The sequence below is a fragment of the Puma concolor genome, chromosome E4 (genome assembly GCF_028749965.1).
Source record: "Puma concolor isolate L17-30 chromosome E4, mPumCon1.1.hap2, whole genome shotgun sequence".
Classification (NCBI taxonomy): Eukaryota; Metazoa; Chordata; class Mammalia; order Carnivora; family Felidae; genus Puma; species Puma concolor.
Window position 1 is genome coordinate 44,519,151 of NC_141683.1, and position 16,347 is coordinate 44,535,497.

Below are 16,347 nucleotides of genomic sequence, written 5' to 3' on the forward strand. Positions count from 1 at the left end.
GGTCTTTTTAACAGTCTCAAAAAGTGATGGGTTCGTGGTTCTCATAAGACTGGCATCTGTTTAGACAAAATCTGCTGTGAGTCCTCTATATAAAAACAAAATGAAGTTTTTCCTTTGTCATCTTCTATGTCCAAAGAGCTTGGCTTTATGACCAGTAAGATTATTCTCTCTGGTCTCCACAATCCAGGGGTGTGTAGAAGAAACTGCTTTACTTCTAACCCCATCCCACACACCAAGAATTTCCTGTGCTGTGAGTCCCCCACAAACTATGATGCTTTTTGTTTGTTTATTTGTTCTGGAGAGATAGACAGAGTGTGAGCAGGGGAGGGGCAGAGAGAGAGGGAGACACAGAACCCGAAATAGGTTCCAGGCTCTGAGCTGTCAGCACAGAGCCCGTTGTGGGGCTTGAACCCACGTACCATGAGATCATGACCTGAGCTGAAGTCAGAAGCTCAACCGACTGAGCCAAACAGGTGCTCCCTTTTTTTTTTTTTAAATTGTGGATGTGGCTTTATTTACCAAAGGTGTCAGCTCGGGGCTGGGTCTGCCAGCCAAGCCCTCAGATAGCTGGAGAGGGTGAGAGGGTCCCAGCTCAGCCCAGTCCTGGTAGCAAGGGTCAATCTGGGTTTACCTTGGTGGCCAGTTGAATAGACTGGGATTCTGAGGGACAAAATTACAAACAGCACTTTCTTTGTTTGGCTGTGTCAGCTCTCAGGGGAATTTGTCATAAGCGGTCCCAGCTCATAAGGGACCTTTATCATCTTAATCTTTGTTGTTTGTTAGTACTGGAAAGTCCCATTCCACTAGTGTTTGTCCAGCGTCCCAGATTAGTGGGTCTGTAACTGGAGGGGTCTTATGTTTTCAGGAGAGATCTGGGACACAGTCTTTTTTTTTTTTTTTTTTTTTTATTGATCATGCATCTTTATTTTTTTTTTTTGCTTATCTTTTTTTTTTATTTATATATGAAATTTATTGTCAAATTGGTTTCCATACAACACCCAGTGCTCATCCCAAAAGGTGCCCTCCTCAATACCCATCACCCACCCTCTCCTCCCTCCCACCCCCCATCAACCCTTAGTTTGTTCTCAGTTCTCAACAGTCTCTTATGCTTTGGCTCTCTCCCACTCTAACCTCTTTTTTTTTTTTTTTTTCCTTCCCCTCCCCCATGGGTTCCTGTTAAGTTTCTCAGGATCCACATAAGAGTGAAACCATATGGGATCTGTCTTTCTCTGTATGGCTTATTTCACTTAGCATCACACTCTCCAGTTCCATCCACATTGCTACAAAAGGCCATATTTCATTTTTTCTCATTGCCACGTAGTATTCCATTGTGGGACATAGTCTTTACTGCACCATTCTTACTGCCTGTGCAAAAAAAAAAAAAAAAAAAAAAATTTCACTTTTTTTTTAAAGTTTATTTATTTATTTGGAGAGAGAGAGCGTGAGCGAGCACAAGCAGGGAAGGGGCAAAGAAAGAGGATCCCAAGCAAGCTCCACACTGTCGGCACAGAGCTTGCCGTGGGGCTTGAACTCACAAACCATGAGATCATGCCCTGAACCAAAACCAGGAGTCAGACACTTAACTGACTGAGCCATACAGGTGCCTCTGTTTTTGTTTTAAACTATTTTGGGGAGTAAATTTTTGGACCATGGGGACTGCATCATTTAAGGCTTCTCTAGGGATACTTCTTGTGTCCATGGTCTAAGCCTGGAAAGTTGCTTTCATGTTTTTCCAAAAAAAGATGTATTGGTCTGAATACAGACAAATAAGATCTTACTTATCAATGGCCAGATGATGAGTTCCTTAAATTGGCTAGATTTGCAAGAAGAGAAAATTATTTATAGAGATCTCTTAATTGTCTTATGGGTTTAACAGCTAACCTTAGGGATTCCCTTGACAAGATGAGAGAACAGGGGCGCCTGGGTGGCGCAGTCGGTTAAGCGTCCGACTTCAGCCAGGTCACGATCTCGCGGTCTGTGAGTTTGAGCCCCGCATCGGGCTCTGGGCTGATGGCTCAGAGCCTGGAGCCTGTTTCTGATTCTGTGTCTCCCTCTCTCTCTGCCCCTCCCCCGTTCATGCTCTGTCTCTCTCTGTCCCAAAAATAAATAAACGTTGAAAAAAAAAATTAAAAAAAAAAAAAAAAAAAGATGAGAGAACAGAAATCCTACATCTAATGTAAATTCTCCTTCTCACACTCTGGCCCCATCTACCTGTTTTAACTTCCCTTTCCCTATATGATTTACAGAGAGCATTCTGGCCTAATCTTTAGGTTCAAAGTATAGGGATTACTCATGTAAGTACTGAAAGTCACATAATGAATTAACACAAGCTCCGGACACTGGCAGTAAGTCTCCCTTTGCTCCTGTTTTCCAGGGCTCCGTAATCAGGCTGTACCAGCTTCAGGCATTCCTGTGCAGTGTCCTTTGCAGATACATCCTAGACCCCCGACCAAAAGGCAACACATTTATTTCCCCTGAACAACAGCAGATCTTTTCAATCATAGAGACTTTTTACTTCCATCCTCTTTCTCCCCAAATTTAGAAAAGAATTAAAAGATTAATGGCCATTCACAACACCACCCCTCCACACACACACACGGAAAAAACAGGTGACCAAAATCTCCTAGGCCTTCCTATAAATGATCAGCAGAAGGCCCATGTTTAGGGACTGATAGAAGCCAAGGTTGAATTATGTACTCAGAAAGAAGGCTTTTGTTAAAATGCTTTACAGACTTTACAAAGCCATAAGTCTTTTGATTCCCATTTTGGGTAAAATCTCCCTGATATAAAGTAGCTAGTTTAATTTAAAAAGGTGAGTCAGTCCCTTAGTATTCAGGCTGTAACCCAGTTCTTTGGAGGGAATTAAAAACAACTGCCTTTGCCTTGCAAATCTCTAGGAAACCAGAAATGCAACTCTAGAAATAAGTCAAAACCTACTTTACTAATCCTCAAACTTTGTCTATTTCTCTCAAAATGCTTGCAGATATGACAAAAAATCAGGATATTAGGACAAAATGCCCCTTCCTTCAAAAAGGTAAATAGCAATTAACACTGAATCTCTTAAAAAATAAAAATAAAAAAATAAACAACTTGCATTCTTTCTCTGTCCCTTAAAGTCATGCATTTTATGCTCTTGAAATATAAGCACAACCCCAGTCACCTTAGACTTAAGGGAAGAAAAGGAACAGGTCTTTTTAAAAACAAACCACTAAAGTTTATGCCCAAACTCTAAGTCTTTTCCACAAATAGTAAAATACTTTATAAACTAGTGAGTTTTATATTGTTTTAAAATAGAAGCTGTGTCTGTGTATGTATGTGCATTATAGATACGGTGTTTTTCTACTTCTCAATGTTATTTCCAAAAATTATTTGTAAACAGCTCTATTGAATTGGCTTAAAAATTGTTTATAGAAATTTAGTATGATAAAAATTCTCAAAATAGAAATAGTCCAAATGGGGGCGCCTGGGTGGCGCAGTCGGTTGAGCGTCCGACTTCAGCCAGGTCACGATCTCGCGGTCCGTGAGTTCGAGCCCCGCATCGGGCTCTGGGCTGATGGCTCAGAGCCTGGAGCCTGTTTCCGATTCTGTGTCTCCCTCTCTCTCTGCCCCTCCCCCGTTCGTGCTCTGTCTCTCTCTGTCCCAAAAAAATAAATAAACGTTGAAAAAAAAAATTAAAAAAAAAAAAAAAAAAGAAATAGTCCAAATGAATTTCAGGTTCAAATGATCTGGGAAAATATTCAATATGAAAATTTATTTAAGGTTAATTTAATAAAATAGAAATATCTTTATAGTATCAGCTTTAAAATTAAAACTTTCATTCTGCTTGGGTTTACTGAAAGTCAAATAAGTTCATGTTATTTAGGTTGCAAAATATGCCAACAAGAACAGAATAGCTTGGAAGACTGGCTGACTTTCTGTGATATCTCATGAAGTGTTTGTGGGTGATCTAACCACAATTGTTTTTTTTTTTTTTTTTTAATTTGTATCCAAATTAGTTAGCATATAGTGCAACGATTTCAGGAGTAGGTTCCTTAGTGCCCCTTACCCATTTAGCCCATCCCCCCTCCCACAACCCCTCCAGTAACCTTCTGTTTGTTCTCCATATTTATGAGTCTCTTATGTTTTGTTCCCCTCCCTGTTTTTATATTATTTTTGCTTCCTTTCTCTTATGTTCATGTTTTGTCTCTTAAAGTCCTCATATGAGTGAAGTCATATGATATTTGTCTTGATCTAATTTCACTTAGCATAATACCCTCCAGTTCCATCCATGTAGTTGCAAATAGCAAGATTTCATTCTTTTTGATTGCCGAGTAATGCTCCATTGTATGTATATACCACATCTTTATCCATTCATCCATCGATGGACATTTGGGCTCTTTCTGTACTTTGGCTATTGTGGATAGTGCTGCTATAAACATTAGGGTGCAAGTGCCCCTTTGAAACAGCACACCTATATCCCTTGGATAAATACCTGGTATTGCAATTGCTGGGTCATAAGGTGTTCTATTTTTAATTTTTTGAGAAACCTCCATACTGTTTTCCAGAATGGCTGCACCAGCTTGCATTCCCACCAACAATGCAAAAGAGATCCTCTTTCTCCACATCTGTTGTTGCCTGAGTTGTTAGCCATTCTGACAGGTGTGAGGTGGTATCTCATTATGGTTTTGACTTGTATTTCCCTGATGATGAGTGATATTGAGTATTTTCGACATGTGTCCAAAACACATGTGTCAACCATCTGGATGTCTCATTCGGAAAAATGTCTATTCATGTCTTTTGCCCATTTCTTCACTGGATTATTTGTTTTTTGGGTGTTGACTTTGATAAGTTCTTTACAGATTTTGGATACTAACCCTTTATCTGATATGTCATTTGCAAATATCTCCTCCCATTCCCTTGGTTACCTTTTAGTTTTGCTGATTGATTCCTTCACTGTGCAGAAGGTTTTTATCTTCATGAGGTCCCAGTAGTTCATTTTTGCTTTTGTTTCCCTTGCCTCTGGCGATGTGTTGAGTAAGAAGTTGCTGCGGCCGAGGTTAAAGAGGTTTTTGCCTGCTTTCTCCTTGAGGGTTTTGATGGCTTCCTCTCTTGCTTTTCGGTCTTTCATCCATTTTGAGTTTATTTTTGTGTCTGGTGTAAGAAAGTGGTCCAGGTTCATTCTTCTGCATGTCGCTGTCCAGTTTTCCCAGCACCACTTGCTGAAGAGACTGTCTTTACTCCATTGGATATTCTTTCCTGCTTTGTCAAAGATTAGTTGGCCATACTTTTGTGGGTCCATTTCTGGAGTCTCTAGTCTATTCCATTGGTTTATGTGTCTGTTTTTGTGCCAATACCATGCTGTCTTGATGATTACAGTTTTGTAATATAGCTTGAAGTCTGGGATTGTGATGCTTCCACCTTTGGTTTTCTTTTTCAGGATTGCTTTGGTTATTCAGGTTTTTTTCTGGCTCATTACAAATTTTAGGATTGTTCTAGTTCTGTGAAGAATGCTGCTGTTATTTTGATAGGGATTGCATTGACTATGTAGATAGCTTTGGGTAGTATTGACATTTTAACAATATTTATGCTTCCAATCCAGGAGCATGGAATATTTTTCCATTTTTGTGTGTCTTCTTCAATTTCTTTCATAAGCTTTCTATAGTCTTCAGTGTATACGTTTTTCATCTCTGAAAAAGGAATCTTTAAAAAGAGATTTTAATGTGTGGTCAATTGGTTAAGATTAAAATGAATTTATTTAGGGGTGCCTAGGTGACTCAGTTGGTTAACTGTCCACCTCTTGATTTTAGCTCAGGTCATGATCTCACAGTCATGAGATCAAGTGCCTCATCAGACTCCATGCTGAGCATGAAGCCTGCTTAGCATTATCTGTTCCTCTCTCTGCCCCTCCCCAACTCACACTTGCATGCACTCTCAAAAAAAAAAAAAAACAAAAAATAAAATGAATTTAGTTTAAACACAAGTTTTAAGGGGCACCTGGTGGCTCAGTTGGTTAAGAGTCAGACTTTGGCTCAGGTCATGATCTCATGGTTTGTGAGTTCGAGCCCCACATTGGGCTCTCTGAGGTCCATACAGCACGGCTTGGGATCTCTGCCTCCTGTCTCTCTGCACCACTCCCCCCCCCCCCAACTCATGCTCTTACTCTTTCTCTCTCTCATAAACATTTTTAAAAAATGAGTTTTAATATCAAAAGTAAGCTTGTACAAAATTAAAATTTGGCTTCTCGCTCTGTTAAAAGGATAAACTTTTCTTAGATTATTGGTCTTCTTTTAATAAGAAGTTGTAAGTAATTTTTTTCTTTACCATTTATGTAATCTACCTAGGAAAACAAAGAGTCTGTGTTGTCTTTATAAGGTCTTTGGGGTTTTTTTCTATTTAATATTAAAAGAGCTAAGGCTTTTACAGCCATGTAACTACCTGTGTTTGTCTTTGAAGTCTTTAATTGGCACTTTGGCTAAATTGATAACTAAGTATGGTTTCATAATGATCTGTGATCCTATTTAATTAAATGTCCAAACTTTTTGATATTTGACAAACCTCCCAAAATCAAATTTTAAAATGAAGTCTTGACCACCAACTAACTTTGAAATATTCCAGCAGATCCCTAGGACATTTGAAGGATTTGTTCTCCTTGTAAAAGAGAGAGAATTGTCTTACTTGGTATGTTAAATCACCTGGGAAGTAATGTCAAATAAGTGATGCTAACCTTTCTTAGATTATATTTGTGTAAACATATGTTAAGATTAGTGTTCTAGAAATTGTATGAAACTCCTAGAAATGTGATATGTCTCAATATGTTATCGCTTGCCATTCTAGTTCTAATCTTGAAGTGCTGTGTGATAGAAATGACCAAATTACCTTGTCAGTAACATTGTAATGAACTCTGATCAGATCCTTAACCACTGCAATTTTAAGACTTTTGTCATTTACAGACAAAAGGTTAACTCTGATGCTACTGCAAAAGTCTTTCATCTTCAAAGAGATTCAGGGAAAGGACTCTGACAAGTACTCTCGAATACAGGTCTCTACTAACTTTAAGATCATGCCATTGAACTGGGTAAGAATTTATAGAACTCTAACAGAAACTGAAGGCTTCTTAAAACTACTAACAAAAGATCAAGATCAACAAAAAATTATCACATAGGAATGAATAAACTGAGAATGATGATAATTTTTATGGCTTTTTGTTTGCAGTACTGCTTGTTATTTCATCTTTTGTTTTCCAGATATAAGAAAGCCTTTCCTCTTAAACTAAATATGACTCACAGCAATTTGGTAAATTGTACCTTTGTAAGCAGAATTGCAACATCTATCTTTCTCCCCTACCTGATCTCTCCAGAATTTGGAATCTCTCAGTGAGCATTCTTATGGTTTCATAGAAATATTTGCCTAAGATCAATAAGAATCTTTTCTCTTTGTGACAAGACACAGTTGGAAACATTGGTTATATTACCAAGGCTTTGACTGAAATGTCATATTTGAGACAAACATGCATAGACTCAGATTTATGAGTCTATGCTTTATGGAACTAAGGATGACTTAATGGAGCCAATAAATCCCCCTAGGAATATCAGCCTGCTATCTTGCTTACAAGGATCTCAGCAGCCTTACCAGGTGAGTAAGGTCACATCTGGCAGATGGAGAAATATCAGGATATTTGGGAGATCTTGAAAAGAAAGAAAGAATTTAATTCTACAGATATTGCAGGCAAAGCCTGATGGCAAGTATTTGGGTTGGCTTCTTTGCTTCAAGAGGCTGCTCAAAGTTCAGTCTGGAGATTCCCGATGGAAAGTTCCACCAAAGCAGGTTTAAAAGAGCTTGTATGACCAATTGCTACTCTTGCTGCACTCTGTAAATAATCAGGTTTCTTGAAACTAGACGTAATTGGCAAACAAATTAGTCTTACAATGGTTATCACTGATAGAAATGAGGGTAAGTGTAGAGAGAAAAAAACTGTTTCATTTGAAACTATGAAATGTACTTTTGGATTCTAGATTCTATTTCTGTTCATCATTTTTGAGATTTTGTTGTCTACCTGTAAACTTGACCAGATCCTGAAGTCTTCTGGTTTCATCCAAACTCTGGCTACAACTCTCCAAACTAACATTTACAATTTTCTCCCATCCTTTTGACTTGAAATCATTGAAAATGAAATCTGCCCTTTTTCCTGAGGACTTCCAAACTGAGTATGAATGACTTGATGTAAACTTCAGGGAAATTGTCACAACAGCACATGCATGGATGATCTTTGTGCAGGTTGCTGTGTGTCCACTCAAAAAGATAAACAGAGTATTCAAGAGGAATATGGAGGTGTAGGAGGACACTGGGCTCACCTTGTCCTGCTGATCACTTAGATTCCACCTACATCTGCCTAAATAACCCAGAAAACTAGCAGAACGGACTCTCTGAAGCCAAGTGCAGACAAGAGGCCCACGGAAGAGGGTAGGAAGGGTGGAGAGGCGGCGTGTACTACTCAGACTGGCGGGAGGGAGCTGGGGCGGTGGAGGGGCAGCCCGCCCAGCAAGGCAGAGCCCCCGAGTCTGGCTGGCAAAAGCAGAGGGGCCGGACGGAGTGTGTTCTGACAGCAGGACTAACATCTGGAATGTTAAGAGTCAACAGCTCTGCTCTTGGAGAGCAGGGAGGGCAAGAGGACACCCGGAGGGAGAGTTGTCAAGCCCTGGAGGACAGGGCTCAGCTCAGTGAGGGAACAAAGGTGCTGGTAAGTGCCATCTCCCTCTCCCATCACCCAGCCAAAATCCCAAAGGGAACCAGTTCCCATCACCGAACTTGCTTGCACTGCACAAATACCCAACGCTGTGCTTCTGTGGATCCATCCCTCCGAGGGGTCTGCCTCCCTCCCCGTGCTGCAGGGCCCCTCCCACAGGGGACCACTGATGCCAAAGCGAGCTAAGCCTGCCCTCCTGCCCCTGTGCACCTTGTGGATCCACCCCTGCTAATACACCCTTGGCCAGATCCCATTAAAGCAGTACCACAAGCCTGGCAGTGTGCAAGTGGCCCAGACAGGGGCCACACCACTCCACAATGAGTCCTGCCCCTGGGAGAGGGGAACATAAGGTACACACCAGTCTGACTGCAGCCCCACCGGTGGGCTGGGGACAGACATTGGGTCTGACTGCAGCCCCACCCACCAACACAAATTACTTCCGACAGCACAAGGGAAGTGCCCTGCAGTTTGGAGCCACCCCAGTGACTACCCAAAATGATAAAACAGAAGAATTCTCCTCAAAAGAAACTCCCAGGAAGTAGCAACAGCTAATGAATTGATCAAAACTGATTTAAGCAATATAATGGAACAAGAATTTAGAATAATGTCCTAAAATTGCTGCGCTTGAAAAATGAATAGAGGACTGCAGAGATCCAGGGACTAAGAGATAGTCATGAGCTAAAAAAAAATGCTATAAATGAGATGCAAAATAAAATGGAGGCGGCCATAGCACGGATTAAAGAGGCAGAGGAGAGAATAGGTGAATTAGAAAATAAAATTATGGAAAAAGAGGAAGCTGAGAAAAAGATAAAACAATCCAGGAGTATGAGGGAAGAATTAGAGAACTAAGTGATGCAATCAAACGGAACAATATCCGTATCATAGGAATTCCAGAAGAAGAAGAAGAAGAAGAGGAAGAGAGAGGGAAAGGTGCTGAAGGTGTACTTGAAGAAATCATAGCTGAGAACTTCCCTGATCTGGGGAAGGAAAAAGGCATTGAAATCCAAGAGGCACAGAGAACTCACTTCAGACATAACTTGAATCGATCTTCTGCACAACATATCATAGTGAAACTGGCAAAATACAAGGATAAAGAGAAAATTCTGAAAGCAGCTAGGGATAAAACAGGCTCTAACATATAAAGGGAGACCAATAAGACTAGTGGCAGACCTAGTTACTGAAACTTGGCAGACCAGAAAGAAATGGCAGGAAATCTTCAATGTGTCGAACAGAAAAAAATATGCAGCCAAGAATCCTTTATCCAGCAAGTCTGTCATTCAGAATAGAAGGAGAGATAAAGGCTTTCCCAAACAAACAAAAACTGAAGGAATTCATCACCACTAAACCAGCCCTACAAGAGATCCTGAGGGGGATTCTGTGAGTGAAATATTTCAAGGACCAGAGACATCACTACAAACTTGAAACCTGACATCACAATGACTCTAAACCCATATCTTTCAATAATCACACTGAATGTAAATGGGCTAAATGCTCCAGCCAAAAGACATAGGATAGACATCAGAATGGATGAAAAAACAAGACCCATATATTTGCTGTCTACAAGAGACTCATTTTAGACCTGAGGACACCTTCAGATTGAAAGTGAGGGGACGGAGATCTATCATGCCACTGGAAGTCAAAAGAAAGCTGAAGTAGCCACACTTATATCAAACTAGATGTCAAATTAAAGGCTGTAACAAGAGATGAAGAAAGGTATTATATAATTACAGGGTCTATCAGGAAGAGCTAACAATTATAAATGTCTATACACCGAATGCGGGAGCCCCCAAATATATAAAACAATCACAAACATAAGCAACCTTATTGATAAGAATATGGTAATTGCAGGGGACTTTAACACTCCACTTACACAATGGATAGATCATCTAGACACAGGATCAATAAAGAAACAAGGGCCCTGAATGATACATTGGATCAGATGGACTTGACAGATATATTTAGACCTCTGCATCCCAAAGCAACAGAATATACTTTCTTCTCGAGTGCACATGGAACCTTCTCCAAGATAGATCACATACTGGGTCACAAAACAGCCCTTCATAAGTATACAAGAATTGAGATCATACCATGCACATTTTCAGACCACAATGCTATGAAACTTGAAATCAACCACAAGAAAAGGTCTGGAAAACCTCCAAAAGCATGGAGGTTAAAGAACACCCTACTAAAGAATGAATGGGTTAACCAGGCAATTAGAGAAGAAATTAAGAAATATATGGAAACAAATGAAAATACAACAATCCAAACGCTTTGGGATGCAGCAAAGGCAGTCCTGAGAGGAAAATACATTGCAATCCAGGCCTATCTCAAGAAACAAGAAAAATCCCAAATACAAAATCTAACAGCACATCTAAAGGAAACAGAAGCAGAACAGCAAAGACACCCCAAACCCAGCAGAAGAGAAATAAAGATCAGAGCAGAAATAAACAATATAGAATCTAAAAAAACTGCAGAGCAGATCAATGAAACCAAGAGTTGGTTTTCTGAAAAAAAAAAAAAAAAAAAAATTGATAAACCTCTAGCCAGGCTTCTCAAAAAGAAAAGGGAGATGACCCAACTAGATAAAATCATGAATGAAAATGGAATTATTACAAGCAATCCCTCAGAAATATAAGCAATTATCAGGGAATACTATGAAAAATTATATGCCAACAAACTGGACAACCTGGAAGAAATGGAAAAATTCCTAAGCACCCACACAGTTCCAAAACTCAAACAGGAAGAAATAGAAAACTTGAACAGACCCATAACTAGTGAAGAAATTGAATCAGTTATCAAAATTCTCCTAACAAATAAGAGTCCAGGACCAGATGGCTTCCCTGGGGAAGTCTACTAGACATTTAAAGCAGAGATAATGCCTATTCTTTTCAAGCTGCTCCAAAAAATAGAGAAGGAAAACTTCCAGACTCATTCTATGAAGCCAGCATTACTTTGATTCCCAAACCTGACAGAGACCCAGCAAAACAAGAGAACTACAGGCCAATATCCCTGATGAATATGGATGCAAAAATTCTCCACAATATACTAGCAAATCAAATTCAACAGCATACAAAATGAATTATTCACCATGATCAAGTGGGATTCATTCCTGAGCTGCAGACCTGGTTCAACATTTGCAAATCAATCAATGTGATACATGACATTAGTAAAAGAAAAGAACCATATGATCCTGTCAATTGATGCAGAAAAAGCATTTGACAAAATTCAGCATCCTTTCTTAATTAAAACCCTTGAGAAAGGATAGAAAGAACATACTTAAAGATCATAAAAGCCATTTATGAAAAGCCCACAGCTAATATCATCCTCAATGGGGAAAAACTGACAGCTTTCCCCCTGAGATCAGGAACACGACAGGGATGTCCACTCTCACCGCTGTTGTTTAACATAGTGTTGGAAGTTCTAGCATCAGCAATCAGACAACAAAAGGAAATCAAAGTCATCAAAATTGGCAAAGATGAAGTCAAGCTTTCACTTTTTGCAGATGACATAATATTATACATGGAAAAACCGATGTATAATAAGTTTGCTAGAACTGATACATGAATTCAGCAACATCACAGGATACCAGGTTTATGTATAGAAATGAGTTGCATTCTTATACACTAATAATGAAGCAACGAAGACAAAGAAACTGATCCCATTCGCAATTGCACCAAGAAGCATAAAATACCTAGGAATAAACGTAACCAAAGATGTAAAATATCTGTATGCTGAAAACTATAGAAAGCTTATGAAGGAAATTGAAGAAGACACAAAGAAATGGAAAAACATTCCATGCTCATGGATTGGAAGAATAAATATTGTTAAAATGTCAATACTACCCAAAGCTATCTACACATTCAATGCAATCCCAATCAAAATTGCACCAGCATTCTTCTCGAAGCTAAAACAAGCAATCCTAAAATTTGTATGGAACCACAAAAGACCCCGAATAGCCAAAGTAATATTGACGAAGAAGACCAAAGTGGGAAGCATCACAATCCCCCAGACTTTAGCCTCTACTACAAAGCTGTAATCATCAAGACAGCATGGTATTGGCACAAAAACAGACACATAAACCAATGGAATAGACTAGAGACTCCAGAAATGGACCCACAAAAGTATGGCCAACTAATCTTTGACAAAGCAGGAAAGAATATCCAATGGAGTAAAGACAGTCTCTTCATCAAGTGGTGCTGGGAAAACTGGACAGCGACATGCAGAAGAATGAACCTGGACCACTTTCTTACACCAGACACAAAAATAAACTCAAAATGGATGAAAGACCGAAAAGCAAGAGAGGAAGCCATCAAAATCCTCAAGGAGAAAGCAGGCAAAAACCTCTTTAACCTCGGCCGCAGTAACTTCTTACTCAACACATCTCCAGAGGCAAGGGAAACAAAAGCAAAAATGAACTATTGGGACCTCACCAAGATAAAAAGCTTCTGCACTGCAAAGGAAACAATCAACAAAACTAAAAGGCAACCAACAGAATGGGAAAAGATATTTGCAAATGACATATCAGATAAAGGGCTAGTATCCAAACTACGAAGAACTCACCAAACTCCACACCCAAAAAACAAATAATCCAATGAAGAAATGGGCAGAAAACATGAATAGACACTGGTGCAAATGCAAACTGGTACAGCCACTCTGAAAAACAGTGTGGAGGCGCCTCAAAAAGTTAAAAATAGATCTACCCTTGACCCAGAAATAGCACTGCTAGGAATTTACCCAAAGGACACAGGGGTGCTCATGCATAGGGGGACTTGTACTCCAATGTTTATAGCCGCACTTTCAACAATAGCCAAATTATGGAAAGAGCCTAAATGTCCATCAACTGATGAATGGATAAAGAAATTGTGGTTTATATATACAATGGAATACTACTTGACAATGAGAAAAATGAAATCTGGCCTTTTGTAGCAACGTGGTTGGAACTGGGGAGTGTTATCTAAGTGAAATAAGTCATACAGAGAAAGACAGATACCATATGTTTTCACTCTTATGTGGATCCTGAGAAACTTAACAGAAGACCATGGCGGGGGAGGGGAAAAAGGGAGGGAGGCAAACCATAAGAGACTCTTAAAAACTGAGAATAACTGAGGGTTGATGGTGGGTGGGTGGGTGGGAGGGGAAAGTGGGTGATGGGCATTGAGGAGGGCACCTGTTAGGATGAGCACTGGGTGTTGTATGGAAACCAATTTGACAATAAATTTCATATTTAGAAAAAGAAGAAGAAAAATAATCATCAGAGACATTCAAACTACAAACCAAGAAAATCTGGAAGATGGCCATTGCCTGCTTTCAATCCATCTAAAGATACTTTGACATCTAAAACTCACCTCAACTGGGTACCCTCAGAACTCTGAAACTGGTTTATAATTTGTTCCAACCCTTAACCATTGTTTTTCTCTTGTTTCCACAGAAATGCCTCTTATTTAATACCTGCTTGAACCATGAGCCTAACTTTGGGAACACACATCCATCACCATTTCCTGAAATGAATTTAGTAGAACTGACCTATTTTCAACTCTAAGAGACTAGCTCAGTGAGATAAAACAATCTACCAGCTCACATTTTAGTATGTGGAGTTTCTAAGGAACTCTAGGGGCCCAGGCCAGGCCACCCTAAAATATGCCACTTTGTCATGTTATTTTGAATTAAAGCTATTTAAGAACAGAAGAACATTCTGACTCTCTTTGTCTCCAGATAGCAGGAAATAAATCTCCAATGTGAAAGCTATCCTTCCTGCATCAGGGAGCAGAAAGACATCCTTATCACCTGAAATAGGTATTTAGAGCCAAGAAGACTGTATAAATCAACAAGTCTTGTTACTTTTACTAGTTTACTACCTCAGCCCAAATTCTGTTTAGAATTGTATGCTAATTAAAGCCAATGAACATAAGTTTTCTCTGCTTTGTCCATTCCTCACAGATTTATGGTTCTTTGCCTAAACATACAACAGCTGCTTGCTTTGGTCATGTGGGGAGTCTCAATTTCATTATTGGACATCTGTGTATACAAAATAAAAATTTTTTTCTTGTGTTAATCTGTCTCATGTCAATTTAATTCTTAGACTAGTTTGAAGGGAAGAAAAGGGTAGAAAAGAAAATTCTTCCTCCCCAAAACCAATAATCAAGTCGCCCAGGTGCCTCTTAATGAAGGGTACCCCGGCCAGACCAGCTGGCCCCACACTGCTCCAACTTTGCCCTCAGAGGGAATACATGCATTTAGTGTAGGTTGGGGCTTGGCTATAGGCAGATGCCATGGACACCCAAGAGCCTGCTCTGGACATCTGGACTCTCTGGATACTTTTTATGTTCCAGGCCCCTGGCTATACTGTCCTGCCTCACCTGTGCATGAATAATAAATACCTATCAACCAGCCTTTGGGTAGCAAGGGCCCCCCAGGTCTGTGGAGCTCTGGCTGGTCCCCAATCTTACCTGTATCACTACCAGGGCACTGAGAGGCCAACCCCAAAAATATTCCTGAGGTGTCAGCTTTAAACTGGTGAAAGTTTATATTTTCACTGGTTTTCTGATGGCTTCTGGGATTCTCCAAGGCACCCAGGTGTCCCTTATTATAGGATACTTGGGCCACTTTGCACAAGCAAACTGTGCAAGGCAGTCTAGGTCTTCCTCCTCTGCCTTCAGGGAGAATCTGCACATCGGTGTAGGTTAGGGCTTAGAATTGGGAAGATGCCCTATACCCCCAATGGCCTACTGCCATGACCAGGCTACCCCTGACAAGTTTTCTGAAACAGGTCCCTAGATACTCTGATTTGCTTGTCTTGCACATGCACTATTTCCTCCCCATCAGCAGACTTCCATAACAAAACCTATTTTGAACATAGTTCTGAATGGGAACAGATTGAAAATATGCCTTGTTCACTAATCCCACCAAAATCACTCAAGAGGCGGTTTAGGGGTAGAAGATTACATAATTAACTTCAGAGGATTCTGAGAGACCTATTGAAATTTTAGATTGGACAAAATTTGAGACTCCAGATGTTGGCCTGATCACCTGACCCACTGAGTTACATCCTGTATTAGAAAGACCAACTAAAGACATTACAGCACTCTTGTTAAGAGCATTAGCTTGCATAGATGCCTATAGATAGAAAGGAAAAGTGCCAGCACAAAAAGTGATCTCCAGGGTAGAATGCTCCTTAGGGCACCAACCCACACCCTGAGCTGATTATTTTAACCCTTTTTGACCCTGTTCATTTTAACTACCTAGAAGCTAGGCCTACGAAAATAGACAAAACTACAACAAATGATAATATGGAACCAATCAGAATCACTAAAGAGAAACCTTATACCAAACAAGAAAGAACAAAAACTGGAATTCCAACATACTGATTTTGACCTACAAACTCAGTGACTATTAGATTTATGGTCCAAAGGAGGACAAAACCTGATCCTCACAGGAGCAGAGATTGTGCACCTCAAACCCATTACCAGCATTGCTACATTGAATCAATACCTTAGAGCATCTGGGGAAAACAGTACTAATTTATAAAATCTTTGGGTAGCAGCAACCTGGAGATTAAGATGGTCTACTCCAAATATATCATCCCTCACAACACCTCCATAGGAAACAGCAGGGGAAGCTACTAATAT

General features: G+C 39.9%; 1 long non-coding RNA gene across 1 annotated transcript; it reads left to right on the forward strand.

Moving 5' to 3' along the window:
- Positions 1–6,742: 6,742 nt before the first annotated feature.
- Positions 6,743–14,774, forward strand: LOC147572631 (uncharacterized). Its single transcript, XR_015245856.1, has 2 exons — positions 6,743–7,611; positions 14,151–14,774. It is a non-coding gene; the product is annotated as an uncharacterized LOC147572631 (long non-coding RNA).
- Positions 14,775–16,347: the final 1,573 nt, after the last annotated feature.